Source organism: Hordeum vulgare, chromosome 5H, assembly GCF_904849725.1.
Source record: "Hordeum vulgare subsp. vulgare chromosome 5H, MorexV3_pseudomolecules_assembly, whole genome shotgun sequence".
Lineage (NCBI taxonomy): Eukaryota > Viridiplantae > Streptophyta > Magnoliopsida > Poales > Poaceae > Hordeum > Hordeum vulgare.
Genome location: NC_058522.1, coordinates 28,141,091 through 28,160,501, shown reverse-complemented (window position 1 = coordinate 28,160,501; position 19,411 = coordinate 28,141,091). Strand labels below are relative to the sequence as shown.

Below are 19,411 nucleotides of genomic sequence, written 5' to 3'. Positions count from 1 at the left end.
GCCTTACTCGTGCTCCCCCAACAAAAACTCGGGTAAAAAATATGCGCAGACCAGGACAGCCAGAAAGGGATTTCCGTGCGCGACCAGATTTTGGGTTGAGCCGCCGACAAGGACAAAGTATGAAATTTCGTCTCCCCGCTCATGATTTTAGTCTCCAATTTGCTCCCCCTCGTGATCTGCAACTACCTCCCCGTCGCCTTATCGGCGCAAAATTCCACGACCACCTTCCCCGGAGACGACAAGAAAAAAAATGGAGGAAGAGCCTGCACAAAACTGACCTCTGATTCATAGATGTAGTAGAGACTCGTTCACTTCCTCCTCCTTCCCCTCTTCTCACCGTGGCACGCCCGCGACGCGAGGTCTTCCCCACCAGTCCACGTACTGGGCCACGCAAGCGGGGCTCCCTCCGTTCCGGTGTGGTGCTCGCTCCAACCGGAGAGCACTCATGTCGACGGTGGGCTCTCGTCAGCTACGGGCGCGTCGAATCCCTAGGATTGTTACTACTTCGTGTCGCCGGGTAGGTTGTCATTTGTGAAGAGAGACTGAGGGAGAGGAACGACGAGATGGGTAGATTGCTAGTTTTTTTTTCCTCCGACATCGTGTCGTGTCTTTGCATCCGATGGACGGCCGTCGTGCGACTGCTCCAGCGTTCCGGATAGCATGCGCGTCGGTCAGCGTTTAGGAAAGTAAAATAGACCGGCACAACACCACAAGGTACCAAGGTTATGGTGTGGGCACAACACAACAAGTCCAAATAAAATGAAAACAACATGGCGGTGCGGTAAAAAACAGAGGGCCCTCTAATCCGGCTTCGAAGGTGGTGGAGAGAGGGGCGACGCCAAGCAGAGAGCCATCGCACGAAGACGGGAGATGAAGGAGTTGATGGCGTCTCGGTCCCGCGAGCGGCTAAGCGGCCCCTAAAGTTGCAGATATCCACACAATTAAAATACCGCGTCAGTAGCACGAAGAAGAGGAATGCGTTGAATAACACGCTTATTGCGGACAATCCACAACGTCCAGGCTAGGGCTCCCACTGTCAACCAGATAGTATGACGGACAGCAGGGCATAGCCTGAAGTTCGACGAGCAGATCAGGAAAGTTTGTGTGGCACGAGGTTTCACCGACCACATCGCGAAAACAACTCCATAGGAATTGCGCGGACACCAAGAGAAGAAGATGTGATTAGACTCCTCTTCCGTCACACAAAGCGGACATATACCATCCCCTGGTTCGTTCGTTTAAGGACCTCGACACCAGAGGGAAGTCGTCCACGAAGCCACTGCCAAAGGAATATCTGGATCTTTAAGGGAAGCCTAATCTCCAATAGGGCCGCGAAAGGCTCGATGCCCTGGGATGGCGCAATGGCCCGGTAAATGGATTTCGTAGAGAAGCATCCCGTTGGCTCTAATCGCCAGGAGATGCGGTCGCCGGTCCAATCCAAGCACGGGGCATGAAGGGCGATGGACTCCAGGAGGTCCTGCCAGGCGAGCGTGTCCATTGGCCCGAAAGGCCGTTGAAAGGCGAGGCGTCCGAGGTTGATGAGGGCCTCTGATGGGGTTATAGTCCCAGGATAGGGTCATAGGCCTGCCCCTATAGGTCCTACCCAAGGACTACCCTTCATAAAGGACAAGGCCCTTAGACAGTTTCGACTGAACTAAGGACTCCCCCATCATCCAGTCGGTGACGAGCATTCGGAGCGTATTTAACGTACCGGCTGAATTCCACTCTGTGCATCGTAACCTTCCAGGAGGGCAACGGTCATACGTTTTCATACACCATTATTAGCATTTAAGGCATACGTTACCTGTAACGTAGGCATTTATTCGCCACTATTCCACCCCTGTCCACCGGGCCGTTGTGGAGGGCAGCGCACTCTATATAAGCCGCCCTTCCCCACTGGTGCAGGGGTTGGCATTTATTGTAATCCTATATTCCACTCGACACTAAGCTCCTAAAAGCACTGAGACGTAGGGCTTTTACCTCCACCGTAAAGGGGCCTGAATTCATACAACCTCGCCGTAGCTAAGGCTCTGCCCATCCTTTTGTACCCTACACATCTACTGTCAGACTTATACCCACGACAACCTCCTCTATCGAGATCCGGGGCATGACCACTATAGAGAATAGGGTCAGGAAACATGCAGCAAAGAGGGACTCGTCGGCCCAATGGTCAAACCAAAATAGGGTGGATGCGCCAGAGCCGACCTCGATAAAGGTCCCAATGCGAAGCACCGGTAGCAGCTGGATGAGGGACTGCCAGAACTGGGATCCCCGGGACCGCTGGCAGAAGGCCAGTGGTTGGACGAGCAGGTACTCATTCTGAATTATGCGAAGTCAAAGCCCCCCCTCCTCGCCCCTTGCAATCCGCCATAGCCAACAAGTGAGCAGGGCAATATTCATACGTTTGGAAGATATGATCCCCAAACCCCCTGGTCGCGCGGTTTCCAGATTTCCGACCACCGAACCGTGTGATACTTCTGCTTTTTAGGGGAATATTCATACGAGTTTTTCCATTTTTAGGAGGAACCAAGTATTATTCATCAAAAAAATATTTTAGGGATACAATTTTGGTCATGGTGAGATGGGCCAAACCAAATATGACGTCTCGGATCCTGCGGTAATGAAATCTTGGCTAACCTATGTGCTTCATAATTAACAACATGACAATTAAAAATAAATTTACAATGAGATGAAGATGCTCTAGTAGTAATCTCGCGAATGATAGCCCGGTAGTTACCCGTGCTGTAAGTGGTAATATCACCAATGACTTTTTTTTTAGGGAGAGATCACCAATGACTTGTTTTGAATCAGAAGAGATGATAAACTGTTGTCGTGAGTTTTTCCTGAGAAGAAGAAAAGGTCGAGGGTTTTTCTTTTAAAGATGGGGAGTGATCTGTGCCGACGCGTTGGCCTAAACTTTGGGTCAGCGGCACGCAGGCCGCACGATTCACCAACCCCCGTGCGTCCGCACCGTTGGATCTCCATGCAACATTGTTTCTTCGATGCAGCAAAATTTCGATGCGATGCAGCAATTTTTTCAACGGTTGCAACAAAAAGCAAATTTATAGCAAAAAAATATCTACGTGATCGTAGCAAAAAAACGAAGCTGATGGTACGTGGTAGCAAAAGTGAAACGCCGGTTGTAACAGATATTTACGTGACGTGTATGCAACTTTTTTAATGAACGGTTGCAGCAAAAAATGATGCCGGTTGTAGCAAAAATTAACACGGTTGTAGCAAAACTAAAAAACATCGATTGTAATGAAAAATTCAAAGAACTGGAGTTGCAACCAAACGTATATGCAGCTTTTTTACTGAACAAATGTAGGAAAAAAATAACGATTACAGCAAATATGACGCTGGTTGCAACAATTTAAACGAAAAAATGTTGTATGTCCAGTCAGCGGGCGCGGCCTGTCGCGTGCGGGCGGCGCACCGGCCAGAAACGATTCCCATCATGTCCGGTTCGTACGAGGATCATTCGTATGGGTGTTAGGTCGGGCCGCATATGGCGCTCATCTTTGCTTACCTGGCGTGGCACGAGAAGCCCAACCGAAGCCCAAGAGCGAGCCGACACCGACTAGGGCTGGCCTCCGCCGCCCCTAGAAGAAGGAAGACGCGGCGACACCCAAGCCGACGCATCGTTGTGGAGCGACGGTGGTTTCCAAGGCTGCGAAGCCAAAGCCGTCGCGTCGTGATCGACAGAAGGGGTCTGCTAAGGCAGGAGAAGGAGGCGGTGGTCATGGCAGGGCGTCATGGTCGAGAGAAGCGGTTTCCGAAGGCCGGTTCGCAGGGGGGCCATGGCAAGAGCAAGAAGGGCCCTCTTCCTCCGGCGAAGAACATGATGTCCGAAGAGGAGGTGATGGACATCCTGTCCTGGGAAAAACGTGAGCCTACAGTCGGAAGAATAACAAGGCCGCCGGCTTCTTCAACCGGTTGAATGATGAACTCTCCCGGTACCAGCAAGAGATCAGGGATGAGTTTGAGGAGAAGGGCTACGTCGAGATCCCAGACAACTTCCGAAAAGACAGCAACAGGATGATGCGTGAAGCTCACAGGAAGGCGTACCTCAAGGTGTTTGGCACCGAACCGCCGACGGAGATCTAGTCTGGATAATCAACTGGATCGGAGCAGCTTTGTTATTTTATTACTTACTTGCCATCTAGTAGTACGATTTGTAACTGAATCACTGTAATTACATAGTACTACAACCTATCTATGTACTTCTGCAGAAGTGCTGCTTGAAATCGATCTGGATACGGTCCACGAGTGTCTCACCTGGTCTCGGCTAATTAACTGGGTCTGAACCATAGTTTTAAATAGCCCGTTATAGCCCCGTTATAGCCCCGCTATAGCCTCGCTATAGCCTTTTCAGCAGCGTGCCGCTAGATGGTATCATGTATAAATATGCCGCTGCTATAGCCCGCTATAGCTGATTAAAAGGCTCGCCGCTATTTGCCGTAGCCCGCTATTTAAAACATTGGTCTGAACTACTCTCGGCGATGGCATGAGTTTGATATACTCTGATGATATATTTATTACAATCGGATACGTACATCCATCCTGGCCTCGTCGCCTACGTCGCGCGTGGCCGGCCATCTCTAGCTCCTCTTCATCGCCTCAGCTGCCGTCCGACATCAGTCATGAATGAACAAGTTAAGATCTGCAACTTCAATCTCACAAACCAATCCGCTGCTGCCTTGCGACCTTCCGCAACCTCGGCGGCAGGCGACATGCCTCATCTTTTCTTTCTTCCTTCTTTTCTTTCTTCCACACCGTCGGCACCAGAGCCGCCCTCGTCGCTTAAGTCGCGCGTGGCCGACCATCTCCAGCTTCTCTTGATCTCCATCTCCAGCTCCTCTTGATCTCCATCTCCTCGGCTGCCGTCCGGCGTCAGTCATGCATGCACAAGATCCATCCATCCATCCATACTTTGGGTCTTTGGTGTTAGGATGATCTCCTCCCGATCGGGCCCAACGGCTCGATCGGACCCCTGACTGGCGCCCTGATCGGGGACACTCAATTCTTTTATGGTTGATGCGTCCCTGTGACCTGCGCTATATATAAAGAGGTGAGGTGGGGCGGGGCACATAGTACGAGGTTTACCATGCCGTTAGTCACCCTATCAATCTAGGGTTAGCGCAGTGCTTACGGGATGCACCGCCACCGCCTCACCCCTCTCTGCCGTCATCACAGTCGCCCCTTTTGCCATGGCCACCGGAGCAGGCACATCGAGCCAAGGAGAAGGTAATCCACCATCTCCTACTCCCTACTACCGCCAAGATCAAACCAATCTGATCCAAAGCAGTCTATCAATGGTATCAGATCCATTCGTATTGATTTTTGGTAGTAAGATCATAAAAGAAAATAAATCCCCTCCCCACGAAGAACCCTAGAAGCTAGGGCAAAGGAAAACAAAACCGGGGGGGGGGGGGGGGAGAAAGCTCACCTGGGAAGGGCCTCGGGCCGTCGGAAAGTGTGCCGCCGCAATGGCCGCGCCATTCCTCTCGACCCCGACGTGCATCAGCAAGCTGAGGCGCCGGGACGAAGAACAACCCCACAAGGGGCAAAGGGCGCCACGACCAAACCGCTCGACGACGGCGCGCTCACCGCAAGGTGGACGCGCAGCCGGCGAGGGGGAAGGCCACGGCGGCGCCGTCGGATCTCTCTCTCTCTCTCTGTCCCAGTAGGGAGGAAAGGAGAGAAAGAGGTGGGGAAGGAGGCGGAGGAGGCTCGTGCGCCGCGGGAGTGTCCGACGCCGTCGCCGGCTCGCCGCGACGCGACGGGTCCGCGAGAAAAGGCCGCCGCCGTGGAGTGAGAGGCGGAGCAAGGTGAGGCACGCGGGGTGGGGATGGACTAGGGTTCCCCCCGTACGCGTTGGAGCCCCGTTTTTGTTCGGGCAAAAGGGGCGGGCAACCGTCGGATTGAATCCGACGGCCGCGACCGAGCGCTCAGCGCAGTGGGCTCTTGGGCCGAAAGTAGATGAGGCCGGCAGAGCCGGCGCCCCAGGCTGGGGTGCTAGGTGGCCGGGCCGGTTTTGGTCCACACAGCCTTGGCCGTTTTTTGTTTTTTGTCTTTGTGTCTAGTTTTTTTGGGCAGATTCAAATAGATTTACCTTTTCTTTTTCTATGCAATTTTTCCCAACGAAAATTCTGCTTAGAAAATAGAAAAGTTTCTGGAAAAGGAAATAGGACATTTTCAAAACAAGAAAAGTCCATGAATTTTATAAAGAAAATAATAAAGTTCAACAATTTTCTTTTAGTAAAAAAAATGTTCTGAAAAAAATAAAAGTTCATGAATTTTATATTCATGTTTTTCCGCTGCAAAATGAATAATAAAAATAAAAGTGCATGGTTGTCGGCCTTTGCTCGGCCAGCCTCGTCTTTGAACTTTGGGAACGGATGGATGACGGCGATAAACATGCAGAGGTGATTATAGACAGGATGATGTAGAGTAAGGCCTTTTGGCTCCCGAGCTTCACGAAGGTCGGATTTTGAAAAAGAAAATCTCAATTTTTTCGGTTTCATTTTTTGTAAGATGCATGTATGTAAGTATGTAATGTATATGTGTGTAAAATTTCACGATGAAACACTTTGAATTGCGACCTGTATAAAAAGATAAATTTAAGGCGTGAAATGATGAATAGTAGCATGTGTTAAAAAGTCGTTGTGAAAATAACGGACGTGGACCTATTAGAGAGTTATAGCTATTAGATTAAGAACGTATGTTATCTTTTCTTTTGTTGCAACGCATGAACTCCTTTGCTAGTGTATATATATATATTTCACCCTGGATGAAGAATAGTTACTGTTCACCCCCTTTATTTTCGCATCAATACACCGTTATTTTATGTTTTATAATTTTTTTCTTATCTCATACGTAAAAAGAGACCGGAAAAGAATATATAGTCCCCATAAAAAATATTTTCTATCACATGAAATTACAACCATAAAAGCATAGTGTAAAATACACATGAGATGCGATTTTTCTGGTCTTATGACTTATACTTTTATTTTTTTATATCAAATCTTACGTAATGAATCAAAATAAATGTAACTATTGATATTCTTAATGTAATTTATTTATGAAACGGTCATAAAATTACCTGGATGAAGAATAACTTATTTTGCACCCTAGGTGCACTACTAGAAAAAAGGTTATCATCCCCTTTATTTGCGCATCAATACACCGTTATTTTATGTTTTATAATTTTTTTCTTATTTCATACGTAAAAAGAGAGCGTAGAAAAATATATAGTCCCCATAAAAAATATTTTCTGTCACATGAAATTACAACCATAAAAGCATAGTGTAAAATACACATGAGATGCGATTTTTCTTGTCTTATGACTTATAATTTTATTTATTTATACCAAATTTTACGTAATGACGCACATTTGGTCAAATCACACTCCGTGGTCAAACTTCTCGGAAGGTCACCCATCCTCACACTATTATTTTGAACTATTGTGAATCCACTCCATTCGAATATTGAATAATCAAATTCTTCAATTCAAATTCAAAGTTTTGAGAACTTTTAAAAAGAAAGTTGATTAATCGGACGAGGACAAAGAGAGAGTCCCATTCTACATGTCAATACTGACAACAATGAAATTTCTAGTAAAAGGAAAATCCGTCGACTTTATAAGTTGTGAGGGTTCAAGTCCCTCTATCCCCAAATCCTCTTTTTTTTCCTTTTATCAATGGGTTTAAGATTCATTAGCTTTCTCATTCTACTCTTTCACAAAGGAAAGGAATGCGAAGAGAACTCCGTGGTCAAACTTTCCGGAAGGTCACCCATCCTCACACTACTCCAGCCCGAGCATGCTTAGCTTCTTAGTTCTATCCAACCCCAGCACCAGCTCACTTAACAGACACTTGTTGATATATGTATCATATCAATCCTATTAAACCTTGTTGATGTCTAGGACTTTTTCATGTTATGAATGTGATGAAATTTTTCAAAAATATTTCAAACTTTCCGGTCATATTACGTATAAAATTTTGAACATTTTTTTTTCAAAAAAGCAATTGAAACCAACAAAAAATTCAGTTACTAGTGGCGCACCTAGCAAATGGTGCGCCATTAGTAAGTTTGAATATTTTTTCCATTTCCCCCCTCTAGATCTTAAAAGCCCCGTATCTTTTATTCTGTTAGGTTTTTGGGGATTCTAAAAATCTTTAACGGAGTTTTCCCATTTAATTCGGATGTAACTTTTTGAGTAGATGATTTTTCATATAAAAAACTTTTTCATCGGACGTTGTATGTAAAAGTTATGGCCATTTTACTAAATTTCAGAGAGATTTTGCAAATAAAGTTGAAATTCATATTTGTAAAAAATTTCCAACAACTAGACCACATATCACATGGAAAACTTATTTTCTTTTATTTTTTTGACATTTTCATTATTTTCTTTTATTTTTTTAACTGAAAAGGCGGTCCACGGGGGTGCATTTAGTAATGGCGCACCTATACAAAGTGCGTCATTACTATGTCCCAGGCTTGGTCAAACCTTGATCAAAGTTAGTAATGGCGCATTTTGTATAGGTGCGTCATTACTATGTCAACTTAGTAATGGCGCGCATATACAAAGTGCGCCATTACTAACGTTGACCAAGGTTTGACCCAGTCATACACATAGTAATGGCACACTTTCTGAAGGTGCGCCATTACTATGTCAACTTAGTAATGACGCACATATACAAAGTGCGTCATTACTATGGGGGTGTTTCTTTCCAGGGACTTTTTGATGTAGGGACTAAAAAAAGTCCCTTTTAGTCCCATGAGAAAGAAACATGAAGGACTTTTAGGGACTAAAATTGGGTAGTTGGGACTAAAGGAAGAAGTCCCTATGGAAGGAACTTTTTGGAACTTTTTTGACACTTTTTCCAACAGTGCCCCTACTTTTAGCATGTCATTTGATAACTTCTAGTATATTACTAGGGATAACATGGTCTTTTTGCATGTCATTTAATGACCTCTAGTCCATGTTTAGTCCTTGGAAAGAAACGGGTAGGGACTAGAGACTTTTTAGTTGGGACTAAAAAAAGTCCTATGACTTTATAAAGAAACATGGCCTATGTGTATGACTGGGTCAAACCTTGGTCAAAGTTAGTAATGACGTACTTTTCACCTGATGCGTCATTACTATTTTGGTTACTAATGGCGCACCTACACTTGGTGCGCCATTACTATTTAGTAATGGCGCACCACATGTATAGTGCACCATTAATAACCATATTGTCCCATATCGTCTATAGCTGTTTTTCTAGTAGTGGTGACGAATAGACTTTCATAAATCTTAAAATAATATATCGGCTCAGTCTGTCGGAGGTACTCGTAGAAATAGGGTTTGCGTATGTGCGTTGATAGTGTACATGTGTTTATATGAGCGCCAATGCCTTGAAGTAGCTCATGGGATAAGACTTCTGTGTTGTTTAAAAAAAACTCCCATCTATACTACTATTGAACAATCAAACAAGAATTACACTACAGACACCCCATCAAACGCCCCATAAAAAAACAACCAATCAGCACCCCACGATTAATTCCACAGATCTTAATCTAACAGTCCTCGTTAATCCACCGTCTGCTGGGTGTACTTAGCAATTACAATTGGCTGAACATACTCCACCAACGAAACTTGCAATCACGCAAGAAAAAAAGAGAGGAGAAAATGCCCACCAACGTCCCGTGTAATCACGGGACCATGCAGCCACCAGCATCACGGGATTCTCATCAGGACCATCTGCCCAGTCGTACGTCCCCTGCAAGCATCACGGGATTCTCATCAGGACCGTCGCGCCGTCGCCGTCGCCACCACCCGCCCGCAGCTAATCCCATCGCCGCCAAGGTCGCCTCCGACGACACCTCCCGCTGCTCCGGCGTTGCTCCGCCCAGGACTCTCCCCCGCCGTCCAAAAAGGTCAGCAGCTCAGATCCCCTCCACTCCCCCCCATAATGGAAAGAAGATGGTAAGTTTATTCCTATTGTAGAGGAGCTCAACATAATGGAAAGGATAATTCATAGCAAAAAGCATTCTCAGCTACACCATTCTTGTTGGCCACTTAAATTTTACAGTAACATCAAATGCCAAGTTACAGAAAATGGTTCACATTGCAGACTTTTTTTTATTTTCACAACAGTGATCCCTCCTAAATAACTGGACCTCGGGAAACATTAGAACATGACACACATGCTGCCGAACTGGAGATGCATAAGATAAATTAGTGTAATGGCCATGACCACCTAACAATGTTCAGCGGACACATGAAAATATTTATAAACGTGTCTTCAGTACCTTTTTTCACATTGCAGAATTTTTTATTTTCACAACAGCGGTCCTCCTAAATAACTTCCATCAAACACTAGCCTTTTACTGGACCTTAGGAAACATTATAAGATGACACACATGCTGCCGAACTGGAGATGCATAAGATAAATTAGTGAAATGGCCATGACCACCTATCAATGTTCAGCGGGCACATGAAAACAATTATAAACGTGTGTTCAGTACCTTTTTCACAAGGAAAAACATAGTCCCCTTTTAAGAATGTACTACCTTCCAGATTTAGGCGCACTATCCCCCAATTTCCGCTTTATTCCTGAATAAGGTATATGCCATGGAATCACTCTTATTCCTGAATAAGCTATATATTTTTTTTTGCTTTGCAGCAATACTGGTGATATACTTACAGGTATTGGTTTTGGTTGGGCTCATGTTTTTCTCTCGGGTCCTTGAGATGAAGATGTTATTCCTGTTGTAGAGGATCTCCGTAGACGACTACCACCTTAAATTGCTGCTCAACCTAATGGAAAGCATAATTTGAGTGGCCAGCAGGATGTGCAAGCTGCCAAAGAAGATGGTAAGTTTATTCCTGTTGTAGAGGAGCTCAACATAATGGAAAGGATAATTCATAGCAAAAAGCATTCTCAGCTACAACATTCTTGTTGGCCACTTAAATTTTACAGTAACATCAAATGCCAAGTTACAAAAAATGGTTCACATTGCAGACTTTTTTTATTTTCACAACAGTGGTCCCTCCTAAATAACTGGACCTCACGAAACATTAGAACATGACACACATGCTGCCGAACTGGAGATGCATAAGATAAATTAGTGTAATGGCCATGACCACCTATCAATGTTCAGCGGGCACATGAAAATATTTGTAAATGTGTCTTCAGTACCTTTTTTCAACTTTGTAAATCAACTTTGTAAGGCTCATGCTATTGTCAGGATAATGGAAAGGATAATTCATAGCAAAAAGCATGCTCTTTGCTTTGTCAGGTTGCTATATCTCTGTTGTTTTCCTTTTTAGTGTATGTCCATGTCAGTTCGACACTCTTTTGGCTAATGTATGGCACTCTACACCATGCAAAAAAATCATAGGGTAATCTGATGAGAGAAATTTGAGATACTACAATACTGATCTAAAATTACTGTTATGTGCTTCTCCAGAATTAATGCAATAATAGAGACATCAAGGCGAAGGTATGTCATTTCCCAATAACACCGGGCCACGCACCCCATTTCAGGATATAAGTAACAACCAATTATTGGGTAACTATCATCAAGCTCTTCCTAAATTCGGTTACTGTTGTTGCTGATGATTATGTCCTAACTTGCTGAATTTACTTATACAGACCCTAAGGAATTAAAGAGGCAAAGGAACAGAGAGTATTATGCACGCAATAAAGAGGAAATTCTTAAAAGACGTCGCGAGGCCCGTGAGAAAAAACAGGCTTCAACAACAGTTGTTAATGACGAGGAAAATGTAGCACATACACCCCTGGCCATGACGCTAGGTAAAATTGCCCTTATACTGCATGTTTGTTCGTAACTGATGAGATGCCATGCTCCAAACTAACGACAAACTGTCATAGATGTGGATCCTAATGAATTGCAGATGCAAATGGTTGGGGAACATTATTCACAAAACATGGATGTTGTATTGAATAGACAACATGAAGCCTATGGTGATAGAAGATTGTCCATGGTGATTACCAATCTCAGTGACCAAGAAAATGGAACAGACACAACGGTGTCCACATCCAATGGTAATGATGATCAACAAATTAGCTACAGCTACAGCACTATGTATTCATGGTTATTACGTTTCTGACACATATATGCAGACCCTAAGGAGTTAAGGAGGCAAAGGGACAGGGAGCGATATGCTCAAAACAGGGATGAGATATTAAAACGACAACGCCTATCCCGTGAAAAGAGGAAGACCGCAAGTCGACTCCTGAACGATGATACCACTGTCTCACACACACCAGCTACAGGTCAAACCGGTGTCACCCAACTACAAAGGCTGACATTTACTGATAGAGGTTGTGGGTTACCATGTAATATCAATCTGTGTTCTTAGCTCATCCAACATGTCCAAACCAATGTTTACTGATGTGGTGCTGAAAATTTGTCGCAGGCTTATCAAGTATGCAAAATTCTGCTGATGAACGCGTCACTCATAACCAAGACATTAATTTAACAAACGAGGAAGATTCCAATTGATTGCGCGGGAATGATGTGTATCATAGGCAGCAACGACATGGTAAAGATTCCACAATCGAAGATGCAGGTTAGTTCAGAGATATAATCCTTTGGCATGTGGGCCAGCATGATTTATTTTGTCGTAAATCTGGGTTCTCTATCGTATGTTCAGGTATACAACCTTCACACGGATCCAATCAACCTTTACCTAGGCCGGCTAATAATACGAGAAGAGCTGCTGAACCGGCTACGCATGGTACTCAAAACACTAATAACTTGTAATTGGATTTGCGACATTCTTATCCTCTAATGATCTTGTGATTTGCCACCAAGCGAGGACCGGAATAATGATCCATATGGAATTTTTGAGCCCGTTGTTGAACATACCAGTTTAGAAGGTAAAACACATACTTTCGTTCACATATAAACATCGTACATGCTTGTTTGCTGACCAATATATTCCCTACTAGACTGCTTGGATCCATTGCATACTGGAGAACGTGCATACCATGAGCCTGATGAAGAAGCTAGAATTTATATGGATCAGGGTGTTTCCATTGTGTATTTCCTAATTTAGCACCCTCAAGTGCAAATTTTATAAGTGTTTGCTGATGATGTGATACTTGTATCTTCTGTTCTAGATGTTGCTTTTGAATCGTTCCAAGATGGACGTCATACTACACGAGCAGCACCCGTAGCAAGTACAGATGAATTCATATACCGAAACCTACCTACAAAGCATCATGTCCTAAGAAAGGTTGCGGACTGTCGCCACTGTGGGGCATTGCGGTTTCCATTCGAGGGCCCAACATTTTGTTGCAGAAAAGGAAAAGTCGGATTATTTACTCCAGATGTTCCAGAAGAATTGAGACGGTGGTTCACAAGTCAAGATGACAAGGACGCTAAATATTTCAGAGAGCATATACGGTATTTCAACTCGCACTTCTCATTCACATGTCTAGGAGTCACCCTTGATCGTCGAGTAAGCACTGCGGCAGGAACTGGCGTATATACACTCCGTGCGTGTGGTGGGTTGTACCACGCTCTTGACGATCTGGTGCCGGGTGATAATGGACCTCGGCATTTGCAGCTCTATATTTATGGTACAGATCAAAACTTGGTTCACAGGGCTAATAGGTCTCCAGATCTTAATATAGACCTCATACGAAACATTCTGAGAATACTAGAGCGTAACCCGTATGCACAAACTTTCAGAAGGCTTGGGTCGGTTCCAAATCTAGATGAGTACAAAATCTCACTAAACACGGATATCAAGTTGGATCAGCGAAGGTACAATGCCCCAACAACCTCCCAAGTGGCAGCCATATGGTTTGAAGGCAGTGACCCACAAAATTGCTTCGACATGAGTGTTGTCGTCCATGCGAAAAAGGAAACCGGCCACTATATATTAGAGCATACTATGGGTGCTACGACCCATTGTCATATCCACTATTCTTCCCACGTGGAGAGACTGGTTGGAATCGTTGCATTCCATATATTCCGCAACAGGATGACACGACCCATGAGGCCACGGCCCATGATTTACCTTCAGGTATCATTCATCATTGCTAAATATCCAATTTGTATGTTGTCGACCATTATAGGTAAACCACCATACTGATATTTATGTTTGGTATCTTAAGATGACAATGAGGATAACCCAGATGAGGATTTTGCTGACAATGAAGGAGATGTAACACAATCCAGGAAATTTGTAACTGCAAGGGAATACTATTGCTTCAAGCTACAAGTCAGGAGGAAGCTTTTTAACATAGTCTTCTTCGGGGGGCGCCTTTTCCAACAATGGGCTGTTGACATGTATATTAAGATCGAGACTATGCGGCTTGACTGGTACTCAAAGCCGAAAAATCAGAAGGTCATCCGCGCAGACATGTACCAGGTAATGTGCTTGTGTTTATTGTAATACATCATAATGTAACTATGTGGTGGATGTTCCATGCTTTGAGTATAACCTGGTATGCTATTACAGGGTCTTGTTGACACCGTCGTTGCCGGTGAGTCACGCGGTGATCGAATTGGCAAAAGAATCGTGCTTCAACGGACATTTCCTGGTGGTGATCGTGACATGCAGCGGAGGTTCTTGGATGCTATGGCAATAGTGCAGCGTCGGGTAAACCCGATTATTTTATCACGATGACTTGCAATCCATATTGGGAGGAGATAACCGAGGAACTGTTGCCTGGACAAATGCCGCAGGACCGCCCAGACCTGGTTGCAAGAGTATACAGTGCTAAACGGCGAGATATGATGGACTTACTAACTAAGGGGAATCATTTCGGAGAAGTCGCAACTTATGTACATGTCACCGAGTTTCAAAAGCGAGGTCTCCCGCATGACCATGTACTTCTAATCATGAAAGCAAAAAGCAAGTTAGCGACTCCAGATGACTATGATCAGGTGATATGTGCAGAGATACCTGACAAACAGAAACACCCCATTCTACATGATCTGGTCGTCAAACACATGTTGCACGGACCATGTGGTGAGTTGAAAAAAAGTTGCCCATGCATGATTGATGGACAATGTCGGTTCCATTACCCCCGAGATTTTTGCGATGCCACACAACAAGGGAAAGACTCATATCCCATCTACAGGAGGAGGGACGATGGGCAGCGAATTAGGATCCGAGGAGCAGATTTGGACAATAGGTGGTCCCTTACAACCCTTCTCTGCCTATGCGATACAACTGCCACATTAATGTAGAAGCATGCTCCAGCATCAAGGCAGTCAAGTACTTGTTCAAGTACATCTATAAAGGGCATAATCGTACATCCTTTGCATGCGAGCAAGATATCATCAATGATGGTGGAATCATCAATGAAATCCGGCAATATAGGGATGCACGCTATGTATCTCCTCGAGAGGCTATATACAGGATTTTTTTAAGCTGTTTGGTGTCAGTCCATCTATGCTACAACTCCAGCTTCATTTGCCAAATATGCATACAGTTGCATTTAAAGCTTGTGAAAATCTGGAAGATGTTGTAGCACGACCGTCTTCTTCCAAGTCCATGCTTACAGAATACTTGGAGATGAACCGGAAGTTTCCAGTAGCACGGAACTTATTGTACACAGAGTTTCGAGAACATTACATATGGATACCTAGAAAAAAAGTGGCAGAATAGAAAAACTAAGAGATTACAGATTGGAAGACTTGTGTATGCACACCCTGCTGAAGGAGAAAGATACTACTTGCGTGTGCTCCTAAGTCATGTCCGAGGTGCCACTTCATTCGATGCTTTAAAAACTGTAAATGACAATCCATGCAGTTCCTTCAGGGAGGCATGTGAGCACTTAGGCCTGATTGAGCACGATAGAACTCTTGATGATTGCATGACGGAGGCAGCCACATTTCAGATGCCTTCTGCACTGAGACGGTTATTTGCGACTATACTGGTGTTTTGTGAGGTAACAGAAATCCGACAGCTATGGGACAAACATCTAGCATCGATGTCTGAGGATTACCGTCGTAATCAATCCAATGATGCAGCAATTGAGCAGATGGTCCTCAGAGATATTAGGGAAATGTTGCAATCAATGGGGAAGGATATTGCAGGATATGGACTTCCGGATTTGCTTGACACTGATGGTTCTGATGACGGTGAGTACAAGGAGGTAACAGAGGAGAGGGAAATCAGCGTGGACAAAGAACACCTAGATTTATTTAGCAGTTTGAACAATGAGCAGCTTGCTGGTTACAATGTCATAATGGATCATGTGATGAAACAAAAAAGCCAGATATTCTTTGTTGACGGTCCAGGAGGCACTGGCAAGACATAATTATACAAGGCATTGCTTGCGAAGGTGCGTTCAATGGGCCAGATAGCGATCGCAACTGCTACATCAGGGATAGCGGCGTCAATAATGCCCGGAGGACGGACTGCGCACTCCAGGTTCAAAATTCCAATCAAGCTCACCGACAACAGCATGTGTAGTTTCACTAAGTAGAGTGGTACAGCGGAGTTGCTTAAACAGGCGTCATTGATTATTTGGGACGAGGTTTCTATGACAAAACGTCAAGCAGTTGAGACGCTTGATAGATCGCTTCAGGATATAATGGGATGTCCTTTGCCATTTGGGGGAAAGGTTGTAGTCTTTGGTGGGGATTTCAGGCAGGTCCTTCCTGTTGTGACACGTGGGACAAGAGCACAAATCACAGATGCTACACTTCTAAGATCCTATCCGTGGGACAAGATCCGCAAGATACGCCTCACGCGCAATATGCGGGCACAGGCTGATCCTTGGTTCTCCGAATACCTCCTGAGGATCGGCAATGGTACAGAAGAGACAATTGGTGACGACTATGTGCATCTCCCTAACGACATTGTGATTGCCTATACCGAGGATGAGAAAGCTATGAACAAGCTCATCGAAGATGTCTTCCCATCGTTGCATGCCAATGCTAAATCGAGAGAGTACATGAGCACACGTGCTATTCTTTCGACCAAGAACGATCATGTCGATGACCTGAATGACAAGATGATCTCAAGGTTTCCAGGCGAAGAAAAGCTATACCATAGTTTCGACTCAATCAAGGATGACATGCAGAATAATTACACGATTGATTTTCTAAACTCGATCACACTAAATGGCTTGCCCCCGCATGTATTGAGATTAAAGGTCAATTGTCCGGTCATTCTGCTACGGAACCTCGACCCATATAATGGCCTATGCAATGGAACACGGCTTATGATTAGAGCCTTCCAGGATAATGCAATCGACGCAGAGATTGTTGGTGGTCAGCATGCTGGAAAGAGGGTGTTCATACCTAGGATCCTTATGTCGCCCTCGGAGGACATCTCACTTCCTTTCAAACTAAAAAGAAAACAGTTCCCCATCCGCCTAAGTTTTGCAATGACAATTAACAAGGCGCAGGGTCAAACGATCCCGAACGTCGGTATTTACCTTCCCGAGCCAGTATTCTCACATGGTCAGCTATATGTTGCATTGTCAAGGGGGGTGTCGAGGGAGACGACACGGATTTTGGCCAAGCCAAACAAGGAGGTTGATAAATCTGGGAAAAGCACCAAGAACATTGTCTATAGAGATGTTTTGAGAGATGAGGGAGGTGCGTTATTCCATTATTTATTTGCACACATGAATATGTTAATTTATCTGAAACTACTCCTGCATTTAACGTTAATTGTTTTCATTTACAGGCTTAACTAATGAGAAGAAGTAGCGGATGAGGGGGTAACACAGGAGTATCTTCTTCCATCCAGCAAAAGGTAAGAGCCTTTCTCTGCTTCGCATGTGATCCCCCTTTGATATAAATGTATGCTACTGTTTTGAACTCTTGTGCAACTTTTTGTGCTAAATGAGCTAAGGGTATGCTAATATGTTCTCCTGCTAATGTGGTTTTTTCATGGACGGACATGTGTTTAAAAACCTTGCTGGAAACTTTAAACTTTTGACCAGTGAATTTGATTTTAGCAGTATGCTCTGAAAACTTTAAAAAAACCTTGCTGCCAAACAGATTGGTTCAACGAGTATATTATGATCCTAAGTGTTAAAAAAAACTCCTGCCAAACATTTTGGTTCAACAAGTATATTATGAGCCTAAATATTTAAAAATAACGCATTACGCTCTGAAAACTTAAAAAAAACTTGCTGGGAAACGTATGGTTAATGTTTTTTAGATAATATGAGCTAAATTCTAAATGTTAAAAAAAATTCTGATGCCAAACATATAATACAATTTGTTTCTCATTTGATTGGCAAGTAACTGGATGTCTGAATTGAAAACTGGAATCAGCTGTTCATGGGAAGCATATGTGCTACAGGTAGGTTGAGTAGTTGATAGAGATGCATTCTGTATTCTTTTTAGTGCATACACTTCCGTCTTTTAGACTTGTACCTAACTAACAAGAAAGATAAACATAGCCGTAGCAACGACTGGGTTGATCTTTGTCTTGGCCTGTTAACGGTGTAGTGGCAGCTAAATAATGGTGCCTACCTTTTTGAAAGTGTAGTGGGTTTTCCTCTTTCTCTTCTTTTACAACATCTTTGAAATAAATGAAATGTTTAGTTTGCCTAGAATCTGTTTAATTTCTGCCGTGCAGGCTGATGTGTTACTTTCATGATATTTCCTGTCTTTTGATCATGAAATTATGCAATAAATGAATCAAGGCAGAATGATTAGTTCGACATGCTAAACAAGAGCAAAATAGTTACTTATCACCAACATTTGTTACATTAGCTGATGCCATGAATCTCACTGCTATTGTCGGGGTTCTAATATTTTTCTGTAATGATGTCCAGTATTGAAAATATCAGATTAATGTTGAATTTGAAAATGTCAGATATTTTAATGCAAGGAGTACTGGATATAGATTCGGGAACGTTATCCAATCATCTCATGTGCTTGCATTTATATTTTGCAAAGGTGCTCCCTCCGTCCCAAAATACTGGAAGAGGCACACGACAGATTGAGTGTCGAGGTGCATATTAAGCGAGAAAGAGGAGAAAGAAACAACACATCACATGAAGACGGGGCACACAAAGTTAATATGTTGTGGTCTTAATAAGATGATGTATCTATCATAATTATTGTCTTTTGCTATTTACTCGCTCATTATCTATATTTGGGCCATCGCATTTTCCTGCTCTGATGATCAAGCGATTGCGCTCATTTTATTGTAATGATTTCGGCTTCGATTTTGGGCCATCATATTTTCCTGTTATGATGATCAGGCTCCAATTTGGGTATGATGTATCTATCATAGTTACTGGCTTTTGCTATTTTCGTGTAGTGTATTGTTTCAGGACCTACTTGTGGTAGTACTACCATTAGTTGATGTGAAATACTCCAATCTTGTTATCTAGGTACATGCTGAAGATGTATTCTCTTCTCAAATTTTTTACATGGCAACACTTACTTTGATGCTGCTGTA

At 43.9% G+C, this 19,411-nt stretch overlaps 2 pseudogenes; one reads left to right on the top strand and one right to left on the bottom strand.

Moving 5' to 3' along the window:
- LOC123396247 overlaps window positions 1–1,498 on the bottom strand; it is a 39,888-nt pseudogene extending 38,390 nt beyond the window's left edge.
- A 609-nt stretch (window positions 1,499–2,107) lies between these two features.
- On the top strand, window positions 2,108–4,107 carry LOC123396246 (annotated as a pseudogene).
- Window positions 4,108–19,411: the final 15,304 nt, after the last annotated feature.